Genomic DNA, 16,196 nt, shown 5'->3' on the forward strand with positions numbered 1-16,196 from the left:
GGTCACAACTTGGCTTCTGCCTGGCTACTCTGCTTCCTGAGTAGCAGTAAGAGAAGGGGCAGAGGGAAAGCTCCCAAACATCCAGGCTGTTGACTTTGCCCTGGTACCTGGAGGAGGGGACTGACTCCAGATGGCACTGGGTGAGCAGAAGGCTGATGGGTGTTGGGAGGCACTGCTGAAAGGCCCTGCAATTGCTCCAAGCAAATTCTTGCCTGAGCTTGGTGACTGGAGTAACAGCTCCCGATCACACTGTCATCAATCATGAACTTGGAAAACTTTCAGGGCTAGAGTTTATTATCAATTCGTAATGAAAATACATGGGTTTCACAGTATAGTCTGAAAAATAGAGAGTGTCTGAATGTGAAATGGCAAAATTGTTTGATTGGATGCTAGGGCCAAAGTGATTGCCTGATTATAGCAGGGAGCAAGTGAGGAGAAGAGCTAAAGCACCATCCACACGCCAGACTCTGGAAGCAGGGCTACGTTAGTCAGCTTTGTATTGCTTCAACAAAATACTGAGACAGGCTGCTTAGGAGGAAAGGAGGTTCACAGTCCAAGATTGGACAGCCCCACTGGTTCAACACCTGGCAATGGTGTTCTTCCTGGAAGAGTCTCAAAGTGGCACTGAGCGTCACATGGCCATAGGGAGTATGCGCAAGAGTGGCCTGGCAACCAGGAAGCAGAGAGAGCAGCTGGGCCTGTCTCAGCTTCTATAACTGTCGTGAGAACTACCTTCTGAGTGCACACCTCCAGTGACTCAAGAACCTCCAACGAGGTCCACCTCCTAAACACCGTAAAAGGATTAAGTCTCACCCTCTTGGTACCATTAACTTATGGCTTTAGGGTTTGAAGTCTTGCAGGAGTTCTGGAGTCGTACAAACCATAGTAAGGGCTCTGCCATTCCAATTTCATTTCTTTTTTTTTTTTTAAGATTTATTTATTTATTTGAAAGTCAGAGTTACACAGAAAGAAAGAGAGAGAGAGGTCTTCCATCCACTGGTTCACTCCCCAGATGGAGGCAATGGCTGGAGTGGTGCTGATCTGAAGCCAGGAACCAGGAGCTTCTTCCAGCTCTCCCATGTGGGTGCAGGAGCCCAAGGACTTGGGCCATCTTCCACTGCTTTCCCAGACAGCAGCAGAGAGCTGGATTGGAAATGGACCAGCCGGGTCTCGAACCAGTGTCTATATGGGATGCCGGCACTGCAGGCAGCAGCCTTACCCACTACGCCACAGCACCAGCTCCTCATTTCATTTTTACACCAAATCCATCTTACAGGTGAGAAAACTGAGGCTCAGAGACATGAAGTAATTAACTAGGTCTCTTAGGATTTAACCTTAGGTATTTCTGGTTCTAGAGCTTGAGCTTTTAGCTAAGAGTCAGCAGAATTTTTATGTACAGGGTAAGACAGTAAATAGTTTCAGCTTTGTGAGCACATACAGATTGTATCTTAATTTGCATTTGTTTTCTTTTTGAAATTCTTTAAAAATGTAAAAACCATTCTTAGTTCTCTGGTAGTACAAAAATGGGCTATAGGACAGATTTGGCAAGTGGATTCTAGTTTTCTTATCCCTGCTGCTAATCATCACCTGCTCTTTCACCTCATTTCTCCTCTCTCTGCTGCAGGTGGGTCTTTGAAATGAGTTTGTTTACAAAGGAAGAGCAGAACAGGAAATTGGGAAATGAGAGATTGGGGTTAACTTCCCAGCATCCTGAGAATTTTGCTGTAACTCTTTTGTGATTTTATTTTATTCTAAACACTCAGGCTCTGGTAATCAAAAAGCAAGGTACTGCAAATCCTTTTTGGAACAAGGAAACTGTAATTGAATAAATATAAATGAGTAATACAAAGTATCATTCACTTAGCCATTCATAAGAATTTGATGCACAAAGAGTGACATCACCATTTGCTGAAATTAATCCACTTCGTCTTTAATTACCTTTTTTTTTTAAAAAAAAAAAAAAAGAGAGAGAGATTTATTTATTTATTTGAAAGTCAGAGTTACACAGGGAGAGAGGTCCTCCATCCGATGGTTCACTCCCCAACTGGCCTCAACGGCCGGAGCTGCGCCGATCCAAAGCCAAGAGCCAGGAGCCTCTTTCGGGTCTCTCACGAGGGTGCAGAAACCCAAGGACTTGGGCCATCTTCTGCTGCTTTCCCAGCCATATCAGAGAGCTGGATCGGAAGTGGAGCAGCCGGGTCTCGAACCAGCACCCATATGGGATGCCGGTGCTTCAGACCAGTGTGCCCGTTGCACCACAGCACCAGCCCCTTCTTTAATGATTTTAATGGACATATACATGGAGCAGAGAACAATAGCAAAAAATAAATAAATAAGATAAACTGCAGATTCACATACCTGGGGCAAAGTTTGAGTTCATATTAATATGTATGTGAAAATGAAACAAATTTTAAGTCACTTATTAACTTCAGGCAATACAAAATATTGGGCAAGAAGGGGAAAATAATCACTGGTTATTTCATACGTCAGGTATGATTAGCATTTATGTAGCCATACCAGTAAATGCTAGTACTGTTAGAAGACAAACTTATAACAAATCCAGTTTTGCAGATCTTAATTGGCTTTATTTACTCTTCCAGAATCATGCAGCAGTCTGTACCAGGAATGATTCAGAATGCCCCACCCCACCACATGGACAGGTTATGTTTATAGCCAGAGAAAATGAAGAAATAAACAGAAAAATGAGGAGAGCTAGAGACTGTCCAATTGGTTTCAATTCTCATCTGTTTTTAAAAATATGGATTTATTTATTTAAAAGGCAGAGTGAGAGAGAGCAAGAAGAAAGGAAGAGAGAGAGAGAGAGAGAGAGAGAGAATCTTCCATTTGTTGATTCACTTCTCAAATGGCTGCAACAGCCAGGACAGGGCCACACGGAAGCCAAGAGACAGAAACTCCATCCTGGTCTCCTACAGGGGTGTCAGGAACTTGAGTCCTTTTGTCACATCTGCTGCTTCTCAGGCACAATAACAGAGACCTGGATCCAAAGCAGAGTAGCTGGAGATGTAATTGGCACTCTAATATGAGACGTGGGCATCCTATGCCACAATGCCTGTCCCTCATTTGACTTATTTGAACATGGTTTGAACCATTGACTGCTTGTGATTGGCTGAGTCTCAAGCTCTGTTTCAATGGCAAGTAAAAGTCTGTTTATACATCAAATTAGGTTACAGTGTACAATGTATAGAGAGACTTTTCAGCCAAACTTTTTTTGGGGGGTTATTTATTTATTTATTTATTTTTATAGAATCAGCCAAATTTAAAATATGTCACCGGAAGTGTAGGCCAAATTTAATTCAACAATACAGTATGTAGTGCAATGTTACAGTAGATGGTATTGGCAGGATGGAAGAATGGATGATGAGGGGGCAATGGGGTAGACACCAGACAGAAGCATGACCACGAGCTAAATCTTTATCTGCCCTAACAGGAAATAATAGATAATGGCTAAAATGAAAAACAAAAACAAGAAAACCAAGAAACTGTAATATAAGCACGTAATGTAGAGTCATGGATGGAAGATACCAAATGAGTCAACTAAGCAGTTGAAATGGTTGCCTCAGGGAGCAGGAAACAGTAGAGGGTGCACTGGGAACTGCCATTGTATATTATAAGCCTAGGAGAAAACTGTTTGACCATGTTCTTGTAGACTGGAATAGAATTAAAACCAAAATGTAAAAAGTTGCTAGAAGACCCTCAAAACACATTAAACAAAAGCAAAAAATATAATAATGGAATTTCATCAAATTGAAGAGCTTCTGCACAGCAAAGAAAATAATCAACAGAGTAAAAAGATGACCTATAGAATGGGAGAAGATATTTGCGAACTATACATCTTACAAGGGATTAATAACCAGAATATGTAAAGAATTCAAACTATTCAATAGCAAACATTGGTCCAATTTAAAATGGACATATGGACATCTGGGAACCAATGGATAGAAGTCTCTCTCTCTCTCATTCTGCCTTTCAAAAAATAAATAAACAAGTAAAATAAAAAAGTCAATAGCTCTAAACAGACATTTATCAAAAGAAGACATATTAATGGCTAATAGGTACATTAAAAAATGTTCAACATCACTAATCATCAGAGAAATGCAACCCAAAACTACAACAGGATATCACCTCACTCCAGTTATATTGGCTTTTATCAAAAATACAAAAGATAACAAATGTTTGCACAATGTGGAATATAAATGAACATATCTATTGTAGAAAATAGTATGGAGTTTCCTTAAAAGAAAAAAAACTATAAATAGAACCATATTATCTAGCAGTACCATTACTGGATAGATAACCAAGGGAAACGAAATCAATCTTCTGAAAAGACATTTGCACTTCCATATGTATTGCAGCAGTATTCACAATAGCCAAGAAATGGAAGCAACCTATGTATCCATCCACTGATGAATGGATAAAGAAAACACGGTACATGAACACAATGAAATAGTACTCAGCCATAAAAAAGGATGAAATCTCGTAATTGGCAACAACATGGATGGAACTGGAGATCATTATGTTATGTGAAATAAGCCACACCCAGAAAAACTAATAACACCCGTCAGCCGTATGTAGAGTCTAAAAAATGTTTATCTCACAGAAGTTTAAAGTATAATGGTGGCTACCAGAAGCTAGGGAGAGAAGGATAGAAAGAGAGATGAAGAAAATTTGATCAATGGGTACTAAGTTATAGTTATATGTAGGAGTAAAAAGCTCTGGGATTCTATTACAAAGCAAGGTAACTAGATAATGTGAATGTACTGCATATGTCTCTCTAAAAATAAAACCTAAATGATAGGATTTCTTTTTTTCTTTCTTTCTTTTCTTTTTTTTTTTTTTGGACAGGCAGAGTTAGTGAGAGAGAGACAGAGACAAAGGTCTTCCTTTTCCATTGGTTCACCCCCTAAATGGCCGCTATGGGTGGTGCACTGCAGCCGATCTGAAGCCAGGAGCCAGGTATTCTTCCTGGTCTCCCATACGGGTGCAGGGCCCAAGCACTTGGGCCATCCTCCACTGCACTCCCTGGCCACAGCAGAGAGCTGGACTGGAAGAGGGGCAACTGGGACAGAATCCGGCGCCCCAACTGGGACTAGAACCTGGTGTGCTGGCGCCAGATTAACCTAGTGAGCCGCAACACTGGCCAATGATAGGATTTCACATGTATTCATCCTAAAGAAATGTTGAATGTTTAAGGAGATAGATTTATTGTGATTGGATATTGCACAATCTGCACATGTATCAAAACACCACATGGTATCTCATAAATATGTAAAATCTTTGTGTGTCTATTAGAAAATATTTTTAAAGTTGTACTTTATTTATGTGAAAGGCACGGTGACAGAGAGGTAAAGACAGAGAGAGAGCGAAGTCTTCCATTCACTGGTTCACTTTCCAAATGACCACAACAGCTGGAGTTGGGCCAAGCCAAAACCGGGAGCCAAGAACACCATCCAGATTTTCTCTGTGGGTGGCAGGAACCCAAGTACTTGAGTCATCATCTCATGCCTCCCAGGTGCATTGTCAGGAAGATGAATTGGAAGCGGAGGCAGAGGTGGTTCTCAGTGATCCCAGGCACTCTGATGTGGGTATCCCGAGAAGCAGCTTAACCTGCTGTACCACAGCACTCACCCACAAAATACTTTACTCAATAAATTATTTTTAAAAATAACTAAAAGAGAGATGATGGACTATTCAAACAATGGGAAAGAAACTTATTTATAGTCTCTTCTATGGCAACATGAATTTCCATAATGCAAATTAGCTAGTATACTACAGATAAACGAAGGAATCAGGTCAGTAACTTGGAAGTCATGCTAGTGCTCAATGTTTCCCAGCAAGTTCAAGTTTTTGCAATCAAGCAGCAGCAGCTGACCACGGCATATGCTAAACCAGCTGAATGTACAATCTGCAGGGGAATGGAATTCTCTAGGCAGTGCCTACTCACCTCACGTTTTTCTCAGGGCTTCGTTTGCTGACATGTTTGTAGTGAGGCTTCCCCGATCTTTGCAAATTTACCGTTATTGCTGTGCTTTGCAAACTCCATCTTTTCTTACTCCCCCGACCATCAAGCTCTGCTCATTTTTTTCTCTGGTAGGTAGAGTTCGAAATGTCCTGGAATATATCATTATTTATTGAGCATTTAAACTGTCTTTTAAACTGTGCTGGTAGCGTTATTAGGATTTTTATTGTCTTTTTAGTGCTCCGGTTACAAAGTAGTTTAGTTTTTGAGTCGTCTTCCTTTTTTACCATAACTTAATTTTAGTGTGTGATTTTGCAGAATATGTTTTAATAGAAATTATCACAATTATAATTTGCCACTACTTAATAACATATGCACATGATTTAAATTCTAAACATTGTTTAAAAATGCATTTTTAAAAGCAATACTTTTTTAAAATAATGTGATAGCAAGGTTGTAAGACCCTACCACCTCCAAGATTCCTGCCTCCTACTGGATAAACCCTGTATCATCACCCTGTCTTGACTGTGGCTGAGACCTGTGAACATGATAAATGCCGTTTTACAATGACAGTATGTTAAAATTAAATACACAGGATTTTTACAGGCGTAATTAGTGACATTGAGTAAATCAAAAGGGAAATCATCCTGGATGAACCTGATGTAATGAAGTGATCTCTGAGAAGATCTAGAGTACAAGGATATTCTTGCTGGTCTTAAGACGCAAACTACAGGGGCCGGGGCTATGGTGTAATGAGTAAAGCCATCGCCTGCCGAGCCAGCATCCCATATGGGTGCTGGTTCAAGTCCTGGCTGCTCTACTTCTGATACAGCTCTCTGCTAAGGTCTGGAAAAACAGTAGAGGATGGCCCAGGTCCTTGGGCCCCTGTACCTGTGTGGGAGACCCGGAAGAAGCTCTTGGCTCCTCGCTTTGGATTGGCTCAATTCTGGTCATTGTGGCCATCTGGGGAGTGAACCAGCAGATGGAAGACCCCCCACACACACACACACCGCCTCTGCCTCTCTGTACTCTCTGTAGCCCTGCCTTTCAAATAAATAAATAAATAAATCAAGAAAGAAAGAAAGAAAGAAAGAAAGAAAGAAAGAAAGAAAGAAAGAAAGAAAGAAAGAAAGAAAAAGAAAAGAGAGGAAGGAAGGAAGGAAGGAAGGAAGGAAGGAAGGAAGGAAGGAAGGAAGGAAGGAAGGAAGGACCATGAATTCCATGACTCTGGGGACATGGATCTTCTCCATGAGAGCCTGGAAGAGCACTTCAGGTTTCTGATGAGACCCCAGCCCCAGTCAGCACCTGGATCGCAGCCCTGTGATGCCCTGAGCAAAGGACCCAGGCAGGCAGTGCCGGACTCCTGATCCAGGAAAACTGTGAGAAATGAATGTATTTTGCTTGAATCTGCCAAGTCTGCGGTCATTCGTTAACACAGTGATAGAGAACTAACAGGCACAGAAATAGCTTGTTTGTCCTTCTTTCTCTTCTAATTACCTTGATTAGAGGTGGTCATTCCTAAAGAAGATACAGAAACAAGAATCTGCAAAGGAGAAGTTCGATTAAGAGATTTCATAATATTTGAAAACTGCTCTATGATAATAAAAAGAAATCACCATGAACAGTGTTAACACTAATAACACGCTATAGTAAAAGATTTCCAGCACATATAGTCAATCACAGAGGATGTGGACTTGGCCGGAGTAGAGAGAAAGTATCCTCCTTCAGGACATGGTCAGTCAGTGCATGTACAGCCCTGTGGCATACAGGAAGAGGGAGGGGGCAAGCCACGGATGATGAAGAAGACACTGGACTCCTTTCTTGTCATCAGTTCAGAGAAGCTGGGACAGATAAGGGCTGTCAGTGTCTCAAATTCAGAAGTGGAATTCTGAATGTGCTTTCCATAAAATAGTGATTTGGTAGCCTATAGAGCCAATAGCATAGCAGACATAGCCGGTGTCTTTCCATATTAGCAAGAAGGAATTCTTCCCCAACCTCTAGCAGACGTAGTGAGAACTGAGGCTTCCTGAGAAAGGAAGTCTCTGACAAAGAAAAAGCACTGGGGCTACACAGCCATTTGACTGTTCCAGACCATGTGGTATACAGCAGAATACCCCTGATAGGGATGCTCAGTTAACTGGAGTTTGATATGGTTTCTATTAAGAGAGAGAGGTAGATCACTAGTTGAACATCTTCTTATTTGATTACTATTTGTAGCCTTTACCCATTTTCCTGCTGGACTATGGTCTTTTCACTTTTTATTTGTTGAACTCTTTATTTAACAGAGCCATTAAACCTTTGACTATAATGTAAATTAAAAATATGCTAGCTCAGGGGCCGCCATGGCTCACTTGATTAATCCTCTGCCTGCGACACTGGCATCCCAAAAGGGCGCCAGGTTCTAGTCTCGGTTGCTCCTCTTCCAGTCCAGCTCTCTGCTGTGACCCTTGGGGGCAGAGAATGGCCCAAGTGCTTGGGTCCCTGCACCCGCATGGCAGACCAGGAGGAAGCACCTGGCTCCTGGCTTCAGATTGGTGCAGCAGTGGCAGTAGCGGCCATTAGGGGAGTGAACCAATGGAAGGAAGACCTTTCTCTCTGTCTCTCTCTCACTGTCTATAACTCTACCTGTCAAATAAAAAAAAAAATGCTAGCTCAAAAAATGATAAATAAAATAGTAAGTTGGGGAAAAAGACATACATATCACCAAAAAAACAAGCTCTGCCACGCAGTCCTGATTGTTTAAAACATACCTCTTTCAAGAAAAGTCATGGGGACAGTGTATATTCATCCCAGTGCTTCTTTCTAGTCACAAGAACAGGGAGACTTAATGACCCAGACAATGACCCCAGAAGTCCACACAAAGGTGAGAAACAAAACTTAACTTCTGGTCCAAGGACTGTATTTAGGAGAGCAGGGTACCAGACACAAACATTTTTGAAAGATTTTCTTTTATCGACTAACAATTGGAACAATTTTAGTATGATTAGGTTGCCTCGGAGGATGATTAGGAACAAACATCTCCATTCCCTTTTACTCCACCACCTGATGCCGTGGGCAGACACAATCCTGAATTGGAAACATCTGGATAACACAGCTCTTCAGCTACTTCACATGTTGTATGCAAAGGAAAAGATAATTGCCCAAGTAATTTAGAAATTTCTTCCAAACCTCTCACCTAAAATAACCAGATATTTACAAAAGGCTTATTTCGTATTCTGGGTATATTTGGGGTGCACAGTTTGAATTATTTATATGAATTCTTCCACTGTCCATTTCCATTTTCTTGTGTGGAACTACTCCAGGCTGAAAAACTCCACCACAGACTTGTAAGAAAGCACATTGGCAACCAGGTCCTGGATCACAATCAACACTCCAGACTTAAGAGCATCAACCAACTGGACAATCAGCAAAGTTTTCATTTAAAGACCTGACAGATTGAGCACAACTCTTCCTGGCCCTGTGGGGGGCACCATTTTTTAGAGACCAATCAAGAAATTAATGGGATTCTGTAGGATGCCTCAAGTCCAGCACTTTGCATCATGCAGTGCAATAATTATGCTCAATTATAGCCTAGCATGTGGTTTCTGGCACATAAAAATCTCCCTACATCAAACCCATCTTCAAGGAAAAGAAGGGCCTGTTTTGGCACTTTTCCACACTGCTAACTATCAGTCCTTAATTTGGTCTCCAGAGGGCTTCCAACATTTTAGATCTGTCACCAGCTGCCATGAGATACCCACGCTAACATGTTAAAACGATGGCATCGATATTCCCAGGAACATCTACACCTATACTGTTTCATATATGAACAAAGGAGTCTTACTTAAGGAAATGGATCCCTGTTTAGGTAATGTAGAAGCGAAATTCAGAGGTGACTATACAGAAAGTTAGCCCACGTTTGGGGGATGGATTCATTTTAAGACAAAAACCAAGCCTGCTTGTTTGTTCCTTCTTGCAAAAAATGTATCCCCATCAGTTGTTTCAAAAAAGAATAGGTGAAGCCAAGCCACACAGAACAAATAAGAAGTCCAGGGACACAACAAAGTAGCAGATGCACAGGCATGTGCTGACCACCCCCAAGGTGGGCTTACAGATGAGTCATAGTCTTTCTCTGACTGCGACTCTGGGCACAGAAGGTGGACATCCAAGGCTGAGGGCTGAGATGCATTTTAAAAATGTATTCATGCTCTGTAATACTGAGAGTGTTGCCAAAACATTGGTTTCTTGGGTTCCATTGTTTAAAATGTATTCATGCTCACATTTTTTGAGAGATTCCAATTTGGACTGAGGAGATTTCACCTGCACTCTAGAAAGCAGGGTTCCTCCAGATACAGTGGAGCATGATGTAGAGGGGAGGGTGAGGGAAGGTAGTACACTGACTAAGGAATTGGCATCAAGTAATTTACAGATATGACCATCAATATGCCTACGGTATTAAAAGAGCAACATTATGCTTCTTTCCCTATAAAAAATTCATGAAGGAACCTAATATATTGATTGCACAAGGAACCCCAGTGGTCCATAAAATGTTCTATAGCACATAATAACCCTATTATACCTTTGATATAAAATTAACATGCCAGCTTTCAACATTAAACATTTTATATGCCTTTGTATAATTAAGAAGCTATTTGAGGCTCCATTTAGATGTCTCAAGACCACAAAGGATGTCAACTTGGAATGTTTGAAACATACTTTACTTTTTTTACGTAAATCATTCAGTAGCAGATACAAATACATCCCTCAGTTTCATCGCTTACCACTTGGTGATATGAACCTCCTTGAAAAACACTCTTAGAGCTCAGAAAACTCAAAAGGAAGATTAAATTTCTTTTTTTTTTTTATTATTTGACAGGTAGAGTTATAGACAGTGAGAGAGAGAGACAGAGAGAAAGGTCTTCCTTCCATTGGTTCACTCCCCTAATGTCTGCCGTGGCTGGCGCTGCGCCGATCTGAAGCCAGGAGCCAGGTGCTTCCTCCTGGTCTGCCATGTGGGTGCAGGGACCCAAGCACTTGGGCCATCCTCCACTGCCTTCCTGGGCCACAGCAGAGAGCTGGACTGGAAGAGGGGCAACCGGGACTAGTACCCGGCACCCCAACCGGGACTAGAGCCTTGAGTGCCGGCGCCGCAGGCAGAGGATTAGCCAAGTGAGCCACAGTGCTGGCCAGAAGATTAAATTTTTAAGAGTGCTTTTTGAGTATGAAAACAATCCCATGGGGAGGTGCTATAGCGTAGTAGGTTAAGGCCTCCACTTGCAGCATCAGCACACCATATGAGCACCGGGTTTGAGACCTGACTGCTCCACTTTCAATCTAGCTCCCAGCTACCGGCCTGGGGAAGCAGTGGAAGATGGCCCAAGTGCTTGGACCCCTGCACTCACATGGGAGTGAGTGCAGTGAGCTCCTGGCTCCTGGGTTCGCATTGGTCCAGCTCCAGCCATTGAGGCCATATGGGGAGTGAACCAGCAGATGAAAGACCTGTCCCTCTGACTCTCCCTCTCTTTGTCTGTAACTCTGCCTCTCAAATAAATAAATAAAATCTTTAAAAAAGAAAAAAGAGGGCTGGCACTTTGACGTAGCAGGTAAAGGCATCACCTGCAGTGCCAGCATCCCATATGGGTGCCGGTTCGCATCCTAGCTGCTCTACATCTAATCCAGCACTCTGCTATGGCCTGGGAAAGCAGTAGAAGATGGCCCAAGTCTTGGGACCCTGCACCCACGTGGGAGACCTGGAAGAAGCTCCTGGCTCCTGGCTTCAGATCAGCACAGCTCTGGTGGTTGCGGCTATCTGGGGAGTGAACCAGTGGATGGAAGACACTTTCTCTCTCTCTTGCTCTCGCTCTCACTCTCTCTTTATCTCTGCCTCTGCCTCTCAGTAACTCTGCATTTCAAATAAATCTTAAAAAAAGAAAAGAATCCCAGGCTGAAAGAACAATACATTTCATATGAATTGTTTATAAAGTGGGGTGTGTCTACAATATGTTCTCTGCCACAACTGGTTAGCAGGCCAGAAATTCTTTACTAAGAGGCCACCTGAAAACTTTTTGTGTAAAGCTAAAAACAATGCAGTTAAGGAGGCTGCAAGCCAAGAAGGGGCCAAACAGAAGCTATTGGGGAAAGAGGCTTGGCAGTCATCTTGTGGACCATGAGTTTGACCACATGTGGCTTTGACTTGTAATGCTCTTGAAAATGTCTTTCTGAAAGGAACTGGGTCAGCTATGCCTTAAGCAATGTTGTTGCTAAGTATTATGAACGATTTGAAGTCCAAATAAAGCTAAAACTGGTCATACTGATCTGGAGTTCTTCTATCTTAATTTCTCTTCCATGTTCCCTAAAAAGCCATTCCCTTCCCTTTGTGGAAATCAAGTTGTCATGTTGCTGCTGGCTCCCTGACTTGTCCACATCCCCAGCCTCGTCGTGTGGAGGTCAGGCTCTTACCCTCCCATCAAAATTTAGCTACTTAGGTCCCTTTCTCTGGGGGCTAATTCCCACCCAGGAAAGGAGGGAGACTAAATCCTTAATTGCTGGTAATGACTCAATAGGAAGTTCTTAGCATACCTCATTTGCATTTTAATAGAGGTCGTTTAGGCCGGGGTGGAGAAGTTAAGAACGGGATCTTTCTGGCACGTTAGGAAGGTAAATTAGAGCATTCTTAACATTTCCTTCTGAGTCCTCTCTTCCTTGATGGTCCCTTATGTGATTTGCACCCAAGCGCTCCCCCAGTATGCTGTTGCCCGTGGCGCTGAGCACACAGGGCATTTTGTGTGCTACTCCCTTGCAGGCACATCCTACACACAGACAACCCTCTTAAGCATCTGAATGGAGCTCCTTACTCTTTCCCAAGGGCTGAAGGCCTTTCTCAAGAGAGGCTGAGCTTAGCCCAGCTCTCTTCCTCTCCCCCCGCCCACCCCTTCAGTGATGGAGGCACTGAGACATAAGGTGCAGAAGAGAAGAGTAGGGAGAAAAACGTTTGCCGGTCTTGTGCAAATTCACACTGTGCCAAGTGTTAATAGATGCTTCACAAGACACCCTCAGTACCCGACGTATGACTGGATGTTTGTCAGCCGCCCCAGGGTGAGTCAGATGTGATTATGTTACCATTAATACCTGAGTGGGTTAACCAACTGACTGCAGCAACAGCACCCCATATGGGTGCCAGTTGGAGTCCCAGCTGATCCACTTCTAATCCAGCTCTCTGCTAATATGCCTGGGAAAGCATCAGAAGATGGCCCAAGTGCTTGGGCCCCTGCTCCCATGTGGGAGACCCAGATGAAGCTCTTGGCTCCTGGCTTTGGCCTGGCCCAAACCTGGCCATTGTGGCCATTTGGCGAGTGAAGCAGCAGATGAAGGACCTCTTTCTCTCTCTCCCTCCTTCTGTCTCTGTAACCCTGACTTTCAAATATATAAATAAATCTTGGGGAAAAAAATCCTGACACTCCCTAGCTCTAAGCACGCACTTGCCAGACAAGAATTATCATTTTTGCAGCTTTTCTCCCTGCTCCACTCATTCCTGGGAATTCCCAGAACGTGTCTTACGTGTGCCAGGAGGGTTCTGTTCCTCGACATGAGCCTTGGGTCCTGTGCAGGCACCACTCTCCAGGTCTGTCCCTCTCTCTGCAGGAGCCTGCCACCCTTACTAGCCTGACACTGACCCAATCAAGGTGGCAGATCAGGGTCACCATTCTCCTCCCCTGCAGACTCCTACTTCTTTATTGTCAGGTTCTGCTGAGGAATCTGCCTTGCCACATTGGATCCCTTTTTTCCAGCGACTATTGATCCTCCTTGAATCTGCTCTTCCTTTCAGACCTTCCTCCCAGGCATTGTGGACGTTGATCTGCATGCTGGCCTCTACAGAGCATTTCTGGAAAGGGGGACTTCATTCCTCCAGAGGGATGTCAGTCTTCTAACGTAACTGTGTTGGAGGTGTTGGCCCAGCCCAGATGCTACATAGTCTGCTTCTTTCCAATGGCATGGCTAGGGCTCAGTCATTCCCATCCAGCTCCTATAACACATGCCCTTTTTTCCAGGACCAAAGTTGGAGGTGGTCAACAGGCTTTTGTTAGGTTGGAAACTGAATGCTAAATCTCATAGCATTAGGTGGTCAGCTCCATCAAACTACTCTATGACTTTGTCCATTGGAAGGAAGAGGCCCCAGTGGTTGCCAAACAAGTCTTCCCTCTTCTCTGACTTCTCCTAAACTAATTTCCAAAAGGTCAGGTGCCCCGCCTAGTTAATTTCTATGAAAAGATTTATTTATTTATTTATGAAAGGCAGAATGACAGAGAATGGGGTGGGGGGTTGGGGGGGAAGAGATCCTTCATTTGCTGATGTACTCCTCAAATTCTCAAAACTACCAGGACTCAGCCAGACTGAAGCCAGGAGCCAGAAACTCCATCGTGGACTCCCGTATAGGTAGAAAGGACTCAAGTGCTTGAGCCATCACCTGCTGCCTCCCAGGTGCATTGGCAGGGAGCTAAACTGGAAGTGGAGTAGCTGGGACTTGAACGGGCATTACAATATGATATGAGGGCAGTCCAAGTGGCAGCTCAACCTGCAGCCCCTCAACTCCCACCTCAGTATTTATTCAACAAATGTTTCAGAAGCTGCTGTGGGTCAGGTACTGAGCACCTGAAAACAAATCAGAGAAGCATGCAGACTGCATCTGCAGGCTAAGGTACTAGATAATCCATTCATAGGACTGGTTTCAAAATCCCCAAACCAGCTTTCTCATTTACCAACCTCTCTGCACCCACTGCCACACAAACAAAAACCAATAATAACTCAAAGAAATGCTTTGAAGGGTATGTCATTAACAACTTTTTAATTAAGAGGAAAGCTTATTTCAAGGTAAACTTGATCTTTTGACGAGTAAAAAAGATGTTTTTCTTAAAAATAAAAAAAATTATAACAGCAGGTAAGTTTAGGCTGCTCTCTAACATTGTTAGAAAAAAGGTTAAAGGTGATGTGTTCACTGCTTCTTTGAGCAGGAGGAAAGCCTGCATCTAAATTCAAAGTGTGCTGGATGTTTAGATGTGAAGCAGAAGCAAAGCATATAAAACTCTATCAAAAATCCCTTTTGGAGGAGCTCAGAAGAGCAATTTTCTCCAGAACTCAAGTGCACAGCAAATATATCTCAATGAATTAACTTCGCTGTGCATAAACTATTTTGTTTACATTCTCATTTGTACTAAATGCATTCATTTTGCCAATTTATTGGCATTAACTTGTTAGTGTTAGTCTGTTGGCTGGGCTTCTGGAATATCTCTAGTATCCCAAAGCTCCATTCTTGTGAAACATAAAAAAAGTTCCCTTTCAGTTTAGGAGACACCTTGGGGCTGGTGCTGCGGTGTAGCAGGTAAAGCTGCCACCTGCAGTGCCAGCATCCCATATGGGCATTGGATCTAGTCCTGGCTGCTCCACTTCTGATCCAGCTCTCTGGTATGGCCTGGGAAATCAGTAGGAGATGGCCCAAGAGCTTGGGCCCTTGCACACTCGTGGGAGACCTGGAAGAAGCTCCTGGCTCCAGGCTTTGGATTGGCCCAGCTCCGGCCATTGCGGCCATTTGGAAAGTGAATCAGCGAATGGAAGACCCTCTCTTTCTCTCTGCCTCTACTTCTCTATAACTATGCCTTCCAAATAAATAAATACATATTTTAAAAAATAGAAAAATAGACATCTTCTCATTGATCCAAACATCTAATTTTCAAGTGAGGAAATAGGACCAGAGTGATTTTCTCGAGAGCATACAACTAATTAGAGCCAGATCCAAAACTCTTAACTCCAAATGGAGAATTACACTTAAAGAAGCCCATTAAGTAACTGTATTCCTTGAAATTTGCATCTTAGTCTAACAATTATTAAGGGTCTGTTATGTATCTGGCATTTTACATATTTTTTTCTTTTAATTATCATGCAAAGCCTCAAAGACAGAGGTCATTAGTGAATGCTGTTAACTGTTTAAATAATACCATTATGTGGCACTTACAGTGTTCTGAGTATTTTGTACATATTATCTCGAATTTTCACAAATGTCTTGCAAGGTATTATCATCCCTGCTTTGCAGACCTACCTGGGTCTCTGAGGGAGGAAGCAACTTGCAAAGGTCACAAGATAGAAAGTGATTGGGGGCCGGCGCCACGGCTCAACTGGCTAATCCTCTGCCTGCGGTGACGGCACTCCGGATTCTAGTCCCCATTGGGGTGCTGAATTCTGTCCCAAT

The sequence above is a fragment of the Oryctolagus cuniculus genome, chromosome 3 (assembly GCF_051225735.1).
Source record: "Oryctolagus cuniculus isolate XC-2025 breed Fujian yellow rabbit chromosome 3, ASM5122573v1, whole genome shotgun sequence".
NCBI classification, from domain to species: domain Eukaryota; kingdom Metazoa; phylum Chordata; class Mammalia; order Lagomorpha; family Leporidae; genus Oryctolagus; species Oryctolagus cuniculus.